A 16,364-nucleotide genomic window follows, 5' to 3' on the forward strand; every position below is an offset into this window, starting at 1 on the left:
GCTTAGGACAGTGCCCACTACTATATTTAATATTGTCTATAATCTTCAGTCTTAAGGCCCAAAGAAAGCTTGTAAGCAAGTATTCCTAGGTATGTAAAAAGATTTGAAAAGTCGTGTAACATTGCCAGTGCTTGAGTCTGAGCTACAATTTAGCAAGTTTTGTCATTTTCATGCCATTTTTGTCCAGCTCTGGCTAAGTGGATAGAGCTGGGGAAGGACACGGGTGTGGCAACCATAGCCTGTCAAATTCATGACAAGCGTCGGTCTTCGCTGTGTCAGAAATCTTACTCCAACAGGAACTTGAGTGGTATTTGTGGTGTGGTCCAAAGCTCATGACTCATGAAGACGCATGCGCCTCTTCATGAATCCGGAGTATGTGACTCCAGCACACCTCCTCATCAAGACCAACGTGAACAACACCAGTCTTAATGAAATATGGCCTTAGACTTTATTTACTAATAGCTTGACAGTTTGTCATACAATACCTTTGTTCCTGCCTATGCAGAACCATAGCAGTGGAGGTGATTCTCCGTGTTCTCACTATAAAGCAGCCCACTTGCTGCCAACTACAGTTCCTATGCAAGGCACAACAGTAGGGATGGCTCTATCATCAGCTGCTGTGCACAGCACAGACTGCAATCGAGATGGAAAAGCGATTGGTATAATGATAGTACTAAATCCTTTGTCATCATGGTCACTACCTATGCAGAGCGCAGTAGCAAATCACCAAGTCAACTTGTGCTCTCTTGCGCTCTGCATAGGCACTGTAGTCAGCAGTGAGCTGATTGCCTTTTACTCTCAATTAAGCTAATTATTGCTGGGAACTGAGCACCCAGTGCTCCCGTGTGCAGCTTTTCAGTGAAGGTTCCCTTGGGTCAGATCCTGGATCACATTGATTGTGGGTGGAAATATGCAGCACATAGAATTTTGTACCTTGGGCAATCACCCTTGTCCTCCTCACCATGCTATGTCACTGCTCCAGTGACTGTATAAGGTCACTAAAGCTGGGTTTACACACTGCAACATCGCAAAGGACATCGCTGTAACGTCACCGGTTTTGTGACGTTATAGCGACCTCCCCAAGTCTCTGTTGAGTCGCTGGTGAGCTGTCAAACAGGCAGATCTGGCCAACGACGCAACAGCGATCCGGACCTGCAGAGCGACCTAGCTGGTTGTTGGGGACGTTGTAAAGCAGCTTTTTGAAAGGGAAGTCGCTGTAAAGTCCCCTTTACACACTGAAACTTTCTAGCGATGCATGCTGCACAGCGGGAAACAAAGGACCTAGGAATGGTCCTGAACGATTTGTAGCGATCACAACTTCACAGCAGGGGCCAGGTCGCTGATAGGTTTCACACACTGCAATGTCGCTGGGGAGGTCGCTGTAACGTCACAAAACCGGTGACGTTACAGCGATATCGTTTGCGATGTTGCAGTGTGTAAACCCAGCTTAACTCTATATGGCGGTTATATCAGAGACTTTTTCTTGTTAATTTTGACATTTTCATTTCTTGTCACAGACCAACTGTTTTATAACGTTATTTTTTTCTGCATTAATAAAATTTGTTTGCAGCAGTTGATACAGGCATCTCCCAGATGTATTAGTCCTGACTGCTGAGATAGTTGTAAGGAGATGTTACTGTCCTGAAAGCTTATTTGTATTTTATATATATTTTAGGCCACAATGTTCATTTTTGAAAGGACTTGTTATCTTCAGTTGGGGATTCTCAAAAATGTTACATAATACAACAGAAAAATAAATTGATTTAAAATCCAAGCAGATGTGATCCATATCAGATCAGTGGGGTCCAACACCCCGCTCCCATACCAATCTACTGTTATACTAATGTATACACATCGAATGGAGCTGCACTGCAGAGCTATCCTGCGGTAGTCAGTAGTAGTGGCTACACCTTAAATGAAGCTATGCAATGATGTTTAATGTGTTTACCTCCGGCCAACGCTGGCGCTTTTAACAGCTGATTGGTGGGGTGTCAGGTGCACACCCTCATTATAGTGATGACCTATGGTTTGGATATGTCATCTGTATCTTATAAGCCATACCGTCAACGTAAGAAGAAAAAGGGGTTTCCTAAGAATATAATAAAATTGTTCCCACCACAGAATTCAAATGGCAGCCTCTTCTAATCATGTGTCAGGATGGAATGCAGTCATTAAAATCACAGCCCCCAAGATCTGTGTTGCAACTGACAGGATCCTTTCAAGTCAGAAATAGAAATATACTTGCACTGTCAGTCAGGATCAGTTGTTTTTCCAAAAATAAGACACTGTCTTATCCTTTTTTTTTTGCCCCGAAAGAAGCGCTGGGGCTTATTTTTGGGTAGTATTATTTTTGGGGAAACATGGTTGGAGGTAAGTTTACCCCCAAAAAAGCAGACTCCTCCTTCCCAGGAGACTCATACTTACCAGACCCCAGACATCTACGTGGCTCCCAGGTCCCTCTACATTCTTCAGCGAGTGCTCCTAGCAGGTATACTGCACGCTGTCCTTCCCTGCTTCTGGCTGACACCCCCACACACATCAGATTGCAGACACAATCACACATCAGATCGCACACCCACACACATCAGATCGCACACCCACACACATCAGATCGCACACCCACACACATTGGATTGCACACACAATCACACATCAGATCGCACACCCACACATCAGATCGAACACCCACACACACCAGATCGCACACACTCACACACCAGATCACACACACACAATCACACATCAGATCGCACACCCACACACATCAGATCACACACACACAATCACACATCATTACGCACACCCACACACATCAGATCGCACACCCACACACATCAGATCACACATCATTACGCACACCCACACACATCAGATCGCACACCCACACACATTAGAACACACACTCACACATCAGATTGCACACCCACACAGATCAGATCACATACACAATCACACATCAGATTGGATCGCTCACAAAATCACACATCAGATCGCACACACACACTCACCACATCCAGCATGAGATACACATTGCTTCTGGACAGCAGGGAAAGATGGGACAAAGTGCAGTGAAATGAATGGAGGACTCGGTGGTGGAATGCATTGATGTATTCCACCGCAGGTCCTCTGCGTTCCACTGGATTGCGGCCTAGGATTCTCTGCTGGCCAGAAGCATTTGGTATTGCTGGATGTGATGAATGTGTGTGATCTGATGTGGGATTGTCTGAGCATTCTGATGTGGGATTGTCTGTGTTATCTGATGTGTGTGGGTGTGTGATCTGATGTTTATTGGTGTGCAATCTGATGTGTGATTGTCTGAGCGATCGATGTGTGATTGTCTGTGTGACCTGATGTGTGTGGATGTGCAATCTGATGTGTGTGAGTGTGCAATCCGATGTGTGTGGGTGTGCATTCCGCTTCAGGTCCTACCACCATTCAGCGTCTGGTGAGTATGATCGCGGGGTCTTCTCTCTTCTTTTTTCTCTCTTGTGTGGGTGTCTGCTTTCTATAATGATGTCTCCTGCAGTATTCTTTAACTTGTAAGCTACATGAACATATCATTATTGAACCACGGCTTATTTTCGGGGTAGGGCTTATATTTAAGCCTTGCTCTGAAAATGCGGAAAATTCCTGCTAGGGCCTATTTTTGGGGGAGGACTTATTTTTGGAAAAACACTGTACCACTATATTAGCCTCAATATAACTAATAATACTGCCATACAGTGGTCAGATACCAGATCTACACAAGTGATATGCAGAGTATTATTGTGCTGATCAGATGCAAACAGAAAAATGCATCATTTACAGAGTATTTTATATGTTCCTATTGACTTGTAGCTAATATCTAGCCACACTGAAACGCTAGTATAGCCTCTTAAGCTTGTTTGTCTTTTTTTCATGTGTAGAGGGCATAAAGCAGATTCTCTGAGTTTTCGTGTGCCAGCCACTCATTATGACTGTTGTACTGGAAACCTTAGCCCTTGCTGTTCTAACCTTGGTCAGAGATCATGAAAACATAATGTTATAGAGATCATTAAACCAGCAATAAATGTTACAGTGACCTTTCGTCATAAAATGCACTCTGTGGGCTGAAATATTTAAAGTGTTGAAGTATTTGTTAAACATTTCAGATATTCTCGGTTCACTTTTCCAATTTTCTGTGTCCTTGGGGCTCAACTTAACTGGTAATTTACCGGTGACCATTTAAAAGACACTCGACAGAAACATCAGCGTTCCCGGCTGCTACAATGCGGCCGTACAAAAGTCAAGATGGCCTTGTTGTTGTCAGTAAAAGATTCATTTTGAAATTTGGTGAGTGGGAAGTTAATTGGCTTCAGGAAAATAAGCAGCTCATTTTACAGATTCACTGGCATGATGAATAGTTCATCTAAGATTATCACTGGGATAAGCTGCATTACAGAAAGGCCTCATATATGCATCTAAGATATGGTATTAAAACATGAACCATGATAAGAAATATGGCACCTGTCACCATACTACTAACAACTCTGGTACCTTTCGTCTTCTCTGCACAGAGTTTGGATTTGCCAATACAATGTTCCTATTTCACCAACTATGTACCATATTTTTCAGGTTATAAGACGCACTGGATTATAAGACGCACTCCAAATTTAGAGAGAAAAAAAGGTAAAAAAAGGGGTCTGTCTTGCAATCCAGTGGTCTCTTACCGGGGTGGGATGGCAGCGATGGTGGAGTGGGGTCATAGGAGGCAGGGGTGGTGGAGGAGCAGGTCGATGCTGCGAGTTGTGTGGGCGTCAGTTGTCCCAGATGCTGTGGTGTAGGCAACTTCCAGAAACTGTCGGCGGTGCGGGCTTCAAAGAAATGGCGCCCGGAGTCGGCACGTGCGCAAATTGAGCTCAATGACAAGCTGAGATCTCATCTGCGCATGTGCCACCTCCGGGCGCCATTTTCCTTAAGTCCGCTGTTGGGAGATCAGTAGGCCGAAGGCAACGCATGCGCAGATGAGATCTTGAGCCGAGACGCTCCATCTGTGCATGCTCCTTCTCCAGGTACCATTATTTGAACCCCGCACTGCCAACATTTTCAGGATGCCCCTGCTGCACAGCCCGCTGCACAGGCCACCACAGGCCCCAGCACAGGCTGCCACACAGCCTGCCGCACAGGCCCCAGCACAGCCCACCGCACAGGCTACAGCACAGCCCACTGCACAGGGCCCTGCACAGCACCTGGCTCCTGCGATCCCTCTTCACCACCTCTCGGATTATAAGACACACCCCTCATTTTCCTCCCAATTATTAGGGAGGAAAAGTGCATCTTATAATCCGAAAAATACAGTAATTATATCACAATGGTGGGCATATTGGGTTTTTTTTAACTCCCATCAATGGACAATAAATAAATACATCCTGTAAGTTTAACCCATGGTACATTACCCTTATAGTGACGGGGTTATACCTTTTTGATGTAACTGGGTCCTAAGCAGAGACACATTACTTAACCTATGTAGTTCAGCCTTATTTTATAGAGGATGTATAATGCTGCAAATAACTTCTTCCTATAAGAATAGATTGGTATATTCAATCTAAATGGCATTGACCACTTTATCTTTCGTTACAAATATGTTGGGGGCATGATTTTGTGGCACCTACTAATATCTAAATATAAAAGTCTCAGATGGAGAACGAGCTTCTCAGAATTGCGTTGGATTATTTGATGCATGCTATACACCTAGTTGTGGTGTCACATAGTACCCTACAGCACCATTTTTGAATGGTCGATAGTTGTAGAAAGTGTCAGCGGCTGGTGCACCATCCACATGCATTCTGTGGACTTATATGTTGGATTACAAACATTTGACACCATCACTAACTATAGTACTTTTGGATTCTATCTGGCTATGAAGAAGTTGGATAATTTTTGGTTTTATGTGTTTCTTTACTTTATGGGCATAACATGTACAGTATTAGCCTCTTTTGTCATTTTGCTCGAATAGTCTTTTAACTGTATTTATAATATATTACAGAATCTTCTCCTTTGTGAGATCTCACCCTCCTATTATTGTAGCCTTCCTCTAAAGGCCCTGTCACACACAGAGATAAATCTGCGGCAGATCTGTGGTTGCAGTGAAATTATGGACAATCAGTGCCAGGTTTGTGGCATTGTACAAATGGAACAATATGTCCATGATTTCACTGCAACCACAGATCTGCCAAAGATTTATCTCTCTGTATGACGGGGCCTTTAGACTATGCAGCTCTTCTTTTCTAATAATTGCTGCCAATTAGAGATGAGCAATCCAATTGGCCTTGCCCTGATCTAGTCTTCACTCCTGAGCCCAAAACCAGTGGGGACCTATACACCAGAATGAGGATACTCTAACGCTAGTCACTACCTGATGGATAGTATGGACAGAGGGGTAGTCAGGAAAGCCGGGGTTTGGTAACAGGAGGATACGTATGAACAAAAGGGACAAACAGGGTTGTAGTCAGGTCATAGTCCCAGGGTCACAATCCCAGGAGAACACTTAATAGATAAACGGAGAAAACAGAGACGAGTCACAACAGTCCGAGGTCAGAAAGTCAAGATCAGAACACAAGCAACAGCAACACAGGCGAACCAGAAAATACAACTGGCAAGTTTCTGGGGAAGCATGCTCAGTAAAGAAGCCTGAGGAATCACCAGAAAGGTGAAACAGCTGAGTACCCAGCACCTCCTGGACTCCAGAGTAGTGAACCAAGCTGCAATTTCAGTATCTAAAGGAAGCGGCCTCAGAGCATCTCCTAAGGCAAGATGCTCGGCACAAGGAAATAGTGTCACTACCAGATGTTTAAGTGCCACAGAGCATCTCCAGGTCTGTAAGATGCTCTGTGCAGAGCAATCGTGACAGATACTTAGTGTAGACGTAAAGACAGGTGACCACGGAGGGCTGGCCATTGGACCATGGCATAATTGCTGCTGATGGAGGGACATTGTGATATAACCTGTATACTTATATGGAAACCAAGCCTTAAGGCCACTTTACACACAGCGACATCGCTAGCGATGTCGCTGGTGAAAGCACCCGCCCCCGTCGTTTGTGCGTCATGGGCAAATCGCTGTCCGTGGCACACAACATCGTTAATCCCCGTCACAGGTACTTACCTGCTTAGCGACGTCGCTCTGGCCAGCGAACCGCCTCCTTTCTAAGGGGGAGGTTCGTTCGGCATCACAGCGGCGTCACTAAGCGGCCGCCCAATAGAAGCGGAGGGGCGGAGATGAGCGGCCGGAACATACTGCCCACCTCCTTCCTTCCTCATTGCCGGTGGCCGCAAGTACGATGTTGTTCCTGGTTCTTGCGGTATCACACATAGCGATGTGTGCTGCCGCAGGAACGACGAACAACCAGCGTCCTGCAACAGCAACGATATTTGAGATTAGAACGACGTGTCAATGATCAATGATATGGCGAGTAATTTTGATCATTAGCGGTCGTTCGTGCGTTTCACACGCAGCGACATCGCTAACAAGGCCAGATGTGCGTCTTGAATTCCGTGACCCCAACGACATCTCGTTAGCGATGTCGTTGCATGTAAAGCCCCATTAAGTCTCATATGTATCATTGCATTTTTTTCTTCCTTTTTAGGTTCACATCAGGCACCAACTCATCTGATATTAAGAAATAGTTCTATACATTTTGCTATTTGTAGAGGGCATATCAATGTCAGCCTGAGAAGTTTACGCCAGGATGTGCGGCAAAGTCATCTGTCACCTCCTCACCTGGCAGCAAGTCTTCTCTATGATCTCAGCCTTCAAGGCACCAATTTGTCCTCTGATCACAGAACACTGCTGAGATTCTCTCTGAGCAAGGCTTGTAATGGTGCTTCATGACATCAATCACACTTACTTCTAAATCTTAGATTTCCAACTTAATATTTTGTAGTTCCCCAAGCTCTCCTAATAGTTTTTGGCAGGAATATTACCCCCAGCTACAGAATAGCATGGGAGACAGAGAGTGTATGAAAAACTCATTCGTTTTTTTGTTGTCTTTTTTTAACAGATCATCGATTTTTACGTTCATTATAGAAATTTTCATTTTCTTACATGATTTAACAAAGAAAGTGAGTACACCATCCTTTGTCATGATAACTACAGACCACGCGGATTGTGCTCTGATGTCATCATGAGATGTTTCTTGGCTGGCTCCTTGGTAATGAGACACCTTTTTATAGTCCATCAGTTTTACCAGCAAATATTATGTTTCACCTTTTGGCAGGATTGCTTTATAATCACTGATAGATTTCAGCTGGCGGTATGGTATTCCATGACTTTTTTGCACCTCTCTTTCTTCATGTGTTCAATTGTTTTTCCCTATGTCATTTTGCATTATTACACATACTTTTATTTATTGACTTCTATTATTTAATTTCTTTGTTACTGACATCTGGTGAGAATTTCATGTCAATAGCGCCTTTATAAATATAGGTGACGTGTTCAATACTTATTTCACAAATCCATTGTGCACATCCTTGTGCTGTACATTATTTTTCCCGGACAGCACACTGACCCAGAGAGTTTCATTGATCCATATACACATCTTTTTTAATAACGTGTAGCTATGTGTCCGATCAATGAGAATCAGAGCACGTACTATTCTCAAACAAGATCAGATGCGGGCATTAAAATCTACTGTATGGTGATCCATTAAAGAGATCTTGTCATCAGGATCAGGCATGATAAACTAAAGGTTTAGGCATAAAGGCGCTGTCCTGATGATTTGATAGGTACCTTCATAATAGAAATCTTCAGCCTTGTTATTATTTAATCGCCATTAAATATTTTGGTGCAATGAGCTGTTTGTTCATCAGGGGGGGATGTGTGGGGACTGGGGGTAGAGTCTTCATCTGAGCCACGGCCCTTTAGCTCCATCTGGTGTGAGTTTCTTTATGCTGTCTAAAATTTAACACCAGCACCATCCTTAAATGTTGTCGGCACATGCAAAGATTGAGATCTTGGCTCATCATTGAGCCGAAATCTCAATCTGCTCATGCCCCAACAATGGCACCATTTTACTGAAGTCTGCCGGTCAATCAATGTGTGCATGCGCCCTCAATGGCACAATGTTAATGAAGCATGCAACCTAACCGATCTGCGCACTCGCCACCCATGGATGGCGCAGGCACAGAATTTTAAACACCTTGAAGATAACTACAACAGAGGCAGCTGAGAGGCTGAGGATTTCTACAATGAAGGTATCGATTAAATCAGCAGGACAGCGCTATAATGCCCATACCTTTATTGTACCATGCCTGATCCTGATGATAGGTTCTCTTTAAACACAGAGAAAAAATGGAAGACATTCTTTTTTACTTCAGTGTTCTATCCAGGTTTCATGAATTTTTATTTATTCCTTATTAAAGATGCCCTCACAAAAAGTTTTTTTGCCTAAAATATATATATATATATATATATATATATATATATATATATACCGTATTTTTTGCTTTATAAGACGCACTTTTGTTCCCCCAAATTTTGGGGGAAAGTAGGGGGTGCGTCTTATAATCCGAATATACGGGAGGGGGGTGTATATATATACAGAGTCCAGTGGAGGTGCAGGAAGCTCTGGAGCGGTGCTGTGGGCTGCTGGGGGCAGGGAGAGCTGGGAGCGGCAGCGTTTGATCTCCTGCTCCCGCTCATATAATATGCACAGCCGCTGTCCATCAGAAGCGTGGTGCTGAAACTGCATGGCGCTGATGGGCTGGGGGAGCTGTGCATATTATCTGCCTGTGCTTATCTTTGAACCCACATGATCCCCCCCTGTGTTAGATATGGCCTCCCGTGCTGCTGCCCATAGTAAAATAATAAACTCTTTACTCACCTCCTCCAGCGTCTGCCCGGTCTCCCTCCTGCTGCTGTGATTAGGAACGCAGAGATATCTCTCTGCTGTCCAAATCACATGACCTGCACTAGAACCAGGAAGTAGGAAGTGCAGGAGACACTGGAGGAGCTCAACCCCAAGGAGGGACACACGAGACAGGACAGTGCTGCAGAAGGTAAGGAAAGAGTTTATTTTACTAAAAGCAGCAACATGGGGGCGATATGTAACAGAGGGTGATGTGTGCCTGCCACAGTGAGCCTGTGTGCCTGCCACAGTGGGCCTGTGTGCCTGCCACAGTGGGCCTGTCTGCCTGCCACAGTGGGCCTGTCTGCCTGCTAGAGTGGGCCTGTATGCCAGCCACAGTGGGCCTGTATGCCAGCCACAGTGGGCCTGTGTGCCTGCTAGAGTGGGCCTGTATGCCAGCCACAGTGGGCCTGTATGCCAGCCACAGTGGGCCTGTGTGCCTGCCACAGTGGGCCTGTGTGCCTGCCACAGTGGGCCTGTCTGCCTGCCACAGTGGGCCTGTCTGCCTGCCACAGTGGGCCTGTCTGCCTGCCACAGTGGGCCTGTATGCCAGCCACAGTGGGCCTGTATGCCAGCCACAGTGGGCCTGTATGCTAGCCACAGTGGGCCTGTATGCTAGCCACAGTGGGCCTGTATGCCAGCCACAGTGGACCTGTGTGCCTGCAAGAGTGGGCCTGTATGCCAGCCACAGTGGGCCTGTATGCCAGCCACAGTGGGCCTGTATGCCAGCCACAGTGGGCCTGTATGCCAGCCACAGTGGGCCTGTATGCCAGCCACAGTGGACCTGTGTGCCAGCCAGAGTGGGCCTGTGTGCCAGCCACAGGGGCCGTGTGCCAGCCATAGAGGATATGTGCCAGCCATAGGGGAAATGTGGCATCACTGGGGGACGTGTTCAATATAAGGTTGGCCATATCCAGATTAAGGGGGCTAATTTTAGGATGAGGGGGCTATGAGGGACATATACCCTATATTATTTGTTAGACGGACACTGGCATTATAAGACGGACCCCATTTATTAAAAAATTCTCTATTCCTTCACCAAATTTGGGGGTGCGTCTAATAATCAGGTGCGTCTTATAAAGCGAAAAATACGGAATATATATATGTGCATGTAATGTAGTGTGTGTGTGTTAATAAACTCACCTGCTGCAACCTTTGAGGGTATCCAGTTACTTTCTGCTCCTCTTTTCAGTGACATGTGTGGCGCCCATGAGGCTTCAGTCGCCACAGAGTATTGCATCTGTCTTAAGGTGTAATGCTTATCCTGGGTAAGAGGAGGTTAACCGCTGGTGCTTGGAGCTTACACAATACACTTACATAAACACCCAGTTAGTGAGCCAGCACTTACATTACTCAGGAAGCCAGGCTGGGGAATTCCCAGGCAGGATGAGTCATCCCAAAGGTGGGGGCTGCCTGGGAAGGGAGCGAACACACTTAGTTTCACTTTAGAACGAGTTTTACCTCAGAATAGTTTTGGCGCAAAAGGGACAGACAGCCTTAGGAGAGCAGAGTTTAGCAGACTGGTCCTGGGGATGGGAGGCTGGAGGAATTAGTCTTAGGACCAGGGGCCATGACACCGCACTGAGTTTGCACAGGACAGACGGAGAGAGACGCAGGAGATGACTGAGTAGAGCTGTGAGACAGAAGAGTTCATACGGTAGCCGGAGAGTGAGCCCCAACAGCCCCTTCGGGACCGGCGCCAGTCAGGGGGCAGAGCCCTTGGTTAGGGGAACCTTCATGGACTCTAACGAATCTGCAGGGAAAGGGGATTTCTCGTCCTATTACCCAACACCTAAAGTTCCGGGGCACAGCAGCAGATAGAGACTGGAGCCACGACCACGGTCGGGTCCATAGCAAATTTTGCACTGCCTGCGTATGGGATGGCAACTAAAGCCAAGGACACTGGGGTCCCCATGTAGCTTCACGCCACGGGGATCCACACTACAAGGCGCAAGGAGGAAGGCCTCAAATGCTTCACAATACCGGTGGTGACCTCTGCTTCATTCAGGATCTTCTGGGGCCCATCACGGTGATGACCAGTACTCTGCTGGTGCGGCACACGAACTGTGAGTAAAACATCAGCCCCCGTGTGAGACTCTGATTTTCCAGCGCCGCTGCCACGCACTTCGGTGCCAATGGCCCTTCCCCCCGTCGCCGCCGTCCTCCCCAGGGCTCGCTCCACCTGCGGGGAGCTGGACTATCTGAGCTACAGTAACATCAGGCCCAGAGAAGAGCAACATCTCGCTCGCAGTAGCGGCTACTCCCTGGCCGCGCACCACGGGTGGTGCTGCAAAGCAAACCCCCCCATCCACCCTTTTGACTCTCTCTTTGCCTGCAGCCGATGGGCCACATAGCAGGGTCAGGCTATTCATAGCAACCCCACAAAACTACTGGCCCGGTGACGAGTTATGTCCTGCAGGTCCCTTGAGGTGCTACACATTGCCGGTATTCAGTCTATTTGGCTCACTCTATCCTCTATGTATGAACTGGAAGTTTCTTTCACAATGTAAGTCTATGTACCTCATTCTGATTCTCCATAGACATACACTGTAAACCCTACTTTTGGGTCACACAGAGCGCAGTGTGACCTGGAAAATCTGAAGAGCAGTGACATCACTGGGAAGAGGAGCAGAACAGCACTGGATACCAGAGAAGGTGGAGGTAGGTGAGTATGTTAACATACACAATGCAGTATATACACATAGACCACATGTTTAGGCACAATAAAAAGCTAATGGAGGGCTTCTTTAGGTGTCTATTGATAAGCAAAAGATGAAACAGTTTATCTGCTTCAGTTTTTAAAAACAGATGAGAAAAACTGGATGCAAAACAGATTCAAACTGAATCAAAATGAATAACACAAGGAAGAAAAATGGTCTCTTTTTCACAAATGTAAAAATAGACCAAGATCTGTGAATGCAGCCTAAAGGGTGTTTTACACGCAGCGACATCGCTAACGATATATCGTCGGGGTCACGGTGTTTGTGACGCACATCCGATGTCGTTAGCGACATCGCAGTGTGTGACACCTAAGAGCCTATGAGCAATCTTAAACGATCACAAAAGAGTTAAAAATTGTTGGTCTATAACACGTCATTCATTTACCAAAAATCGTTGTCTGGTCAGTAGCAAGGTTGTTTATCATTCCTGCGGAACCACACATCGCTATGAACATCTCCTTACCTGCCGTCCACCGGCAATGATGAATGAAGGAGGTGGGCGGCATGTTCCGGCCGCTCATCTCCGCCCTTCCTCTGCTATTGGGCGGCCGCTTAGTGATGCCACAGTGACGTCGCTATGACGCCAAACGCACCTCCCCCATGAAGGCAGGATTGTTCGGCGGTCACAGTGACGTCGCTGTAAAGGTATGTGCGTGTGACGTTGCCGTAGCGATAATGTTCGCTATGGCAGCGATCACCAAATGTCGCACAAGCGTCGGGGGCGGGTGCTATCGCGCTCGACATCGCTAGCTATCGCTAGCGATGTTGCAACGTGTAAACAACCCTTTAGTAATGTCAAAGTGATGGTCCTCAACATACAGTATATGGCCATGGGTATGTCACAGGTTTTTGGTAGTAGCACACAACCCGTTTAATAACACACTGCACTGACTTTTTATGCTCTTTAAAATAATAAAAAAATGCCCCAAATTATCTTTTTTGTAATCAGGCAGACCGACCTGAAATTTCCTATTTAGAGGCTTACCATCTAAATTCACCTGCCTAAGCCTGGGGTTCAGGCCAACCTGGTTGGACTATGTATTTTATAAATGATGAATGCAGGGCAGGAGCATTGATGGCGACTATTCATTTGAGTGTTCACATCTGTCAATGCCAATAAAATACAATTTAAGGTAATGGTGAAGAAAAGAATAATCATGGAAGTTATTCATTCTTGGAGAGGATTTTTTTTTTAGCTTTTTCTACCGAATCCAGCACAGGGGCATACCCGATAAGATCACACTAATCATTTGTCAAATATAATATATTATAGACCTGCAAAAAAATGTAGTTTGTGCACACATGCACACATCTCAATAGCTCTGTCAATGTAAATGGTATGAACTGCTGAGCTCAGTAAATGGCTGTAGCGGTGATGCGCAGTTTCACTGTCATCTCATATCTGCAGCCAAAGCACAGAAACGAACACTGGAACAGGGGAGGGTGACCAAAATCTGGCTTGATTTTACATGCCTACAAGTGTTTGAGACCCATTTTGCTTAAAGGGGAAAACTCCTTTAAGTATTGTTTGTTCTTTCAGCAATATTGGTGTCCTGCTTCTGCATGAATACAAAAAAATTATGTAATTGAATTGCAGCAGCAACACTGTAACCACTGTGATCAATCACTGCGAGCTCGTCTGTTCCCTTCTCTCCCTATGAATTGAATCTGTTTTATTCTCATTTCTTCACATACTACACACTAATCTTCACTGCTGTGAATTTGTTCACTGTTTTATAGCTTTATCTTTGTATTTGCTGTGAGTTGTGACGTCTTCTCACTCTCCAGATTCTCCACAAAGTGACTACTGTATTCCCTACTTTTGCTTTTATACAGGACCGTTCTTCCAGAATAGCTTTGCTAGAACATGTCTCATAATGTGATAGTTCCAAAGCATTATGCGGAAGTTGCCTGATCACAGCTTAGGACATGTCAGCCTTAACTGGATCAGACAATCTGTTAGAATTTGTAAAAGGATGGTGGCCATTTTAGGCAATTCGAGCAAGACAAATTTCAATATGTTGGAATTCTCTACATTTACAGAATTGTTAAAAATTCAACACAAATACAATGTAGAATGCAATCTCAATGTGTTGTTCCAGCAGTGATGTTATATTGACAGCGCTCATCACCGTTGTAGGTAAACACTAAGATCAGTTTGGGGTAAACTTTCCTGAAAGTGTAAAATCCTTTTAAGAATTATAATAAAAGGGTCCATTTAATAGAATTACGATGTACTTTTGCTTATTAATATAGTGTCATGGTAGTGACGGTAAGAAGTAGGGAAAAGTGTGCACCTTAGGCTATCTCTGTCCCCAGAATTACCTCTGAAGGTGGAGATGCCTGGGCCCTATACCTTGCTGTGTTCCTACATATGACTTACCTCAATGTGCCACCTCCCTCCTAAGAGAGTAAAGGGGTAGAAGTGCAAGTGGAACTCACATACAAAACAGGCAAGGAAACAAATAATAAAGGACTCCAAATCTTCAGAGACGAGCTTCTACAATGTGGTCAGTTGTAGTAAGAACTATAACCGGCATGGAGTAAAGCCAGAGGTGGTTAGATATAGAGGGAAGGGAAAGATAGTAACAACCTGCAACTGAAGGCTAAGAGAATTCTCAGACACCATAGAAAGGGACCTTAACCCCTTAAGCAAGAAGGGCAAGTGCATCAGCATGATAAATCAATTAAAAGCTGCAACCTCCTGACCTCAGGTCCCCAGAGGTGATATCAGGGCACGATACCTTCATGACATACAGACACATATTATAGTCAAAGGTTACCTGTCTCAGAGTATATACTGTTTGTATATTGCACTCTTTTTACAATGTGAAATGGCTTTTTGCCTTCAAACAAGTAAAAAAGAAAATGTAACCATAGAAAATACAGAAAAACCGACAGTAGCTCCATGATTTTTCTCATTTTATTCCCTGCTGTATTTATGATTATGCTTGCATTACTGAGTTAGTAAATGGCAAACATCCAGTATTTTGCTCATGTTTATCTGTCTGATGTGGTCCACATAAAATGTATTAAAACTTGCATTTACCTCCTTCCCGCAGTTCTGTGCCTCTTTTCATTACATTCTGAACAATGGATTTGGGAATGGGTATAGGAAATAGTAGTCTGGCTGGGCCATTTATGGTTATTTTCTCTCGCTGCCTTCTGAGATAGCTGGTAATAACTTGGTCAGTATCAGCACAATGAGAACTCAAGTCCTGTACCGGAAAGTGTTTACATAACATAATGGTTGATTTTCAATCTAAAGTAATTTTTTTTATACCGACATAGGAAATGTGCAAACATTAGGATAAGGTAAATAGCGGCTGCCGACCATTGATAGACAGGTGTAATGTATTACTGTGGATACAGACTGCAGGGGAATGTATTATAGTCATGATACTATTCAACCTTGTTGCACAGCACAGGTCGCCATGAAGCTCTCAAGTTAGCAGTGAAATATACAGATGAACCATTGCTCCATCGTCATATTCTGATACCCATCTAAGCTTTGTAGGCCTCTTTAGAGGTGGAACATGGGCAATCTGACATGTCTATGGCTACGTAGCCAATATAGAGGACACCATAATGCACTCTGGTATATGAGGGTTTTCAATCATGGCAAACACACTATTTAATCAGTCTATGGAGTGGGAGCAGATGAGCAACCTTCGTGTCTCATGTGTGTCAGGGAGTCTTGGATGTCCATGATACTGTTACCAGTTCACCGGTTGTTCTTCCTTGGTCTCACTGTGAGAGGTACTAACCATTGCATGCTGACA

At 45.0% G+C, this 16,364-nt stretch overlaps 1 protein-coding gene across 1 annotated transcript in view; it reads left to right on the forward strand.

The window, feature by feature from the left end:
- PITPNM3 (PITPNM family member 3) overlaps positions 1-16,364 on the forward strand; it is a 729,687-nt gene that overhangs the window by 66,716 nt on the left and 646,607 nt on the right. The gene's annotated exons all lie outside the window — the stretch shown is intronic.

This window comes from Anomaloglossus baeobatrachus, chromosome 2 (assembly GCF_048569485.1).
Source record: "Anomaloglossus baeobatrachus isolate aAnoBae1 chromosome 2, aAnoBae1.hap1, whole genome shotgun sequence".
NCBI classification, from domain to species: Eukaryota; Metazoa; Chordata; class Amphibia; order Anura; family Aromobatidae; genus Anomaloglossus; species Anomaloglossus baeobatrachus.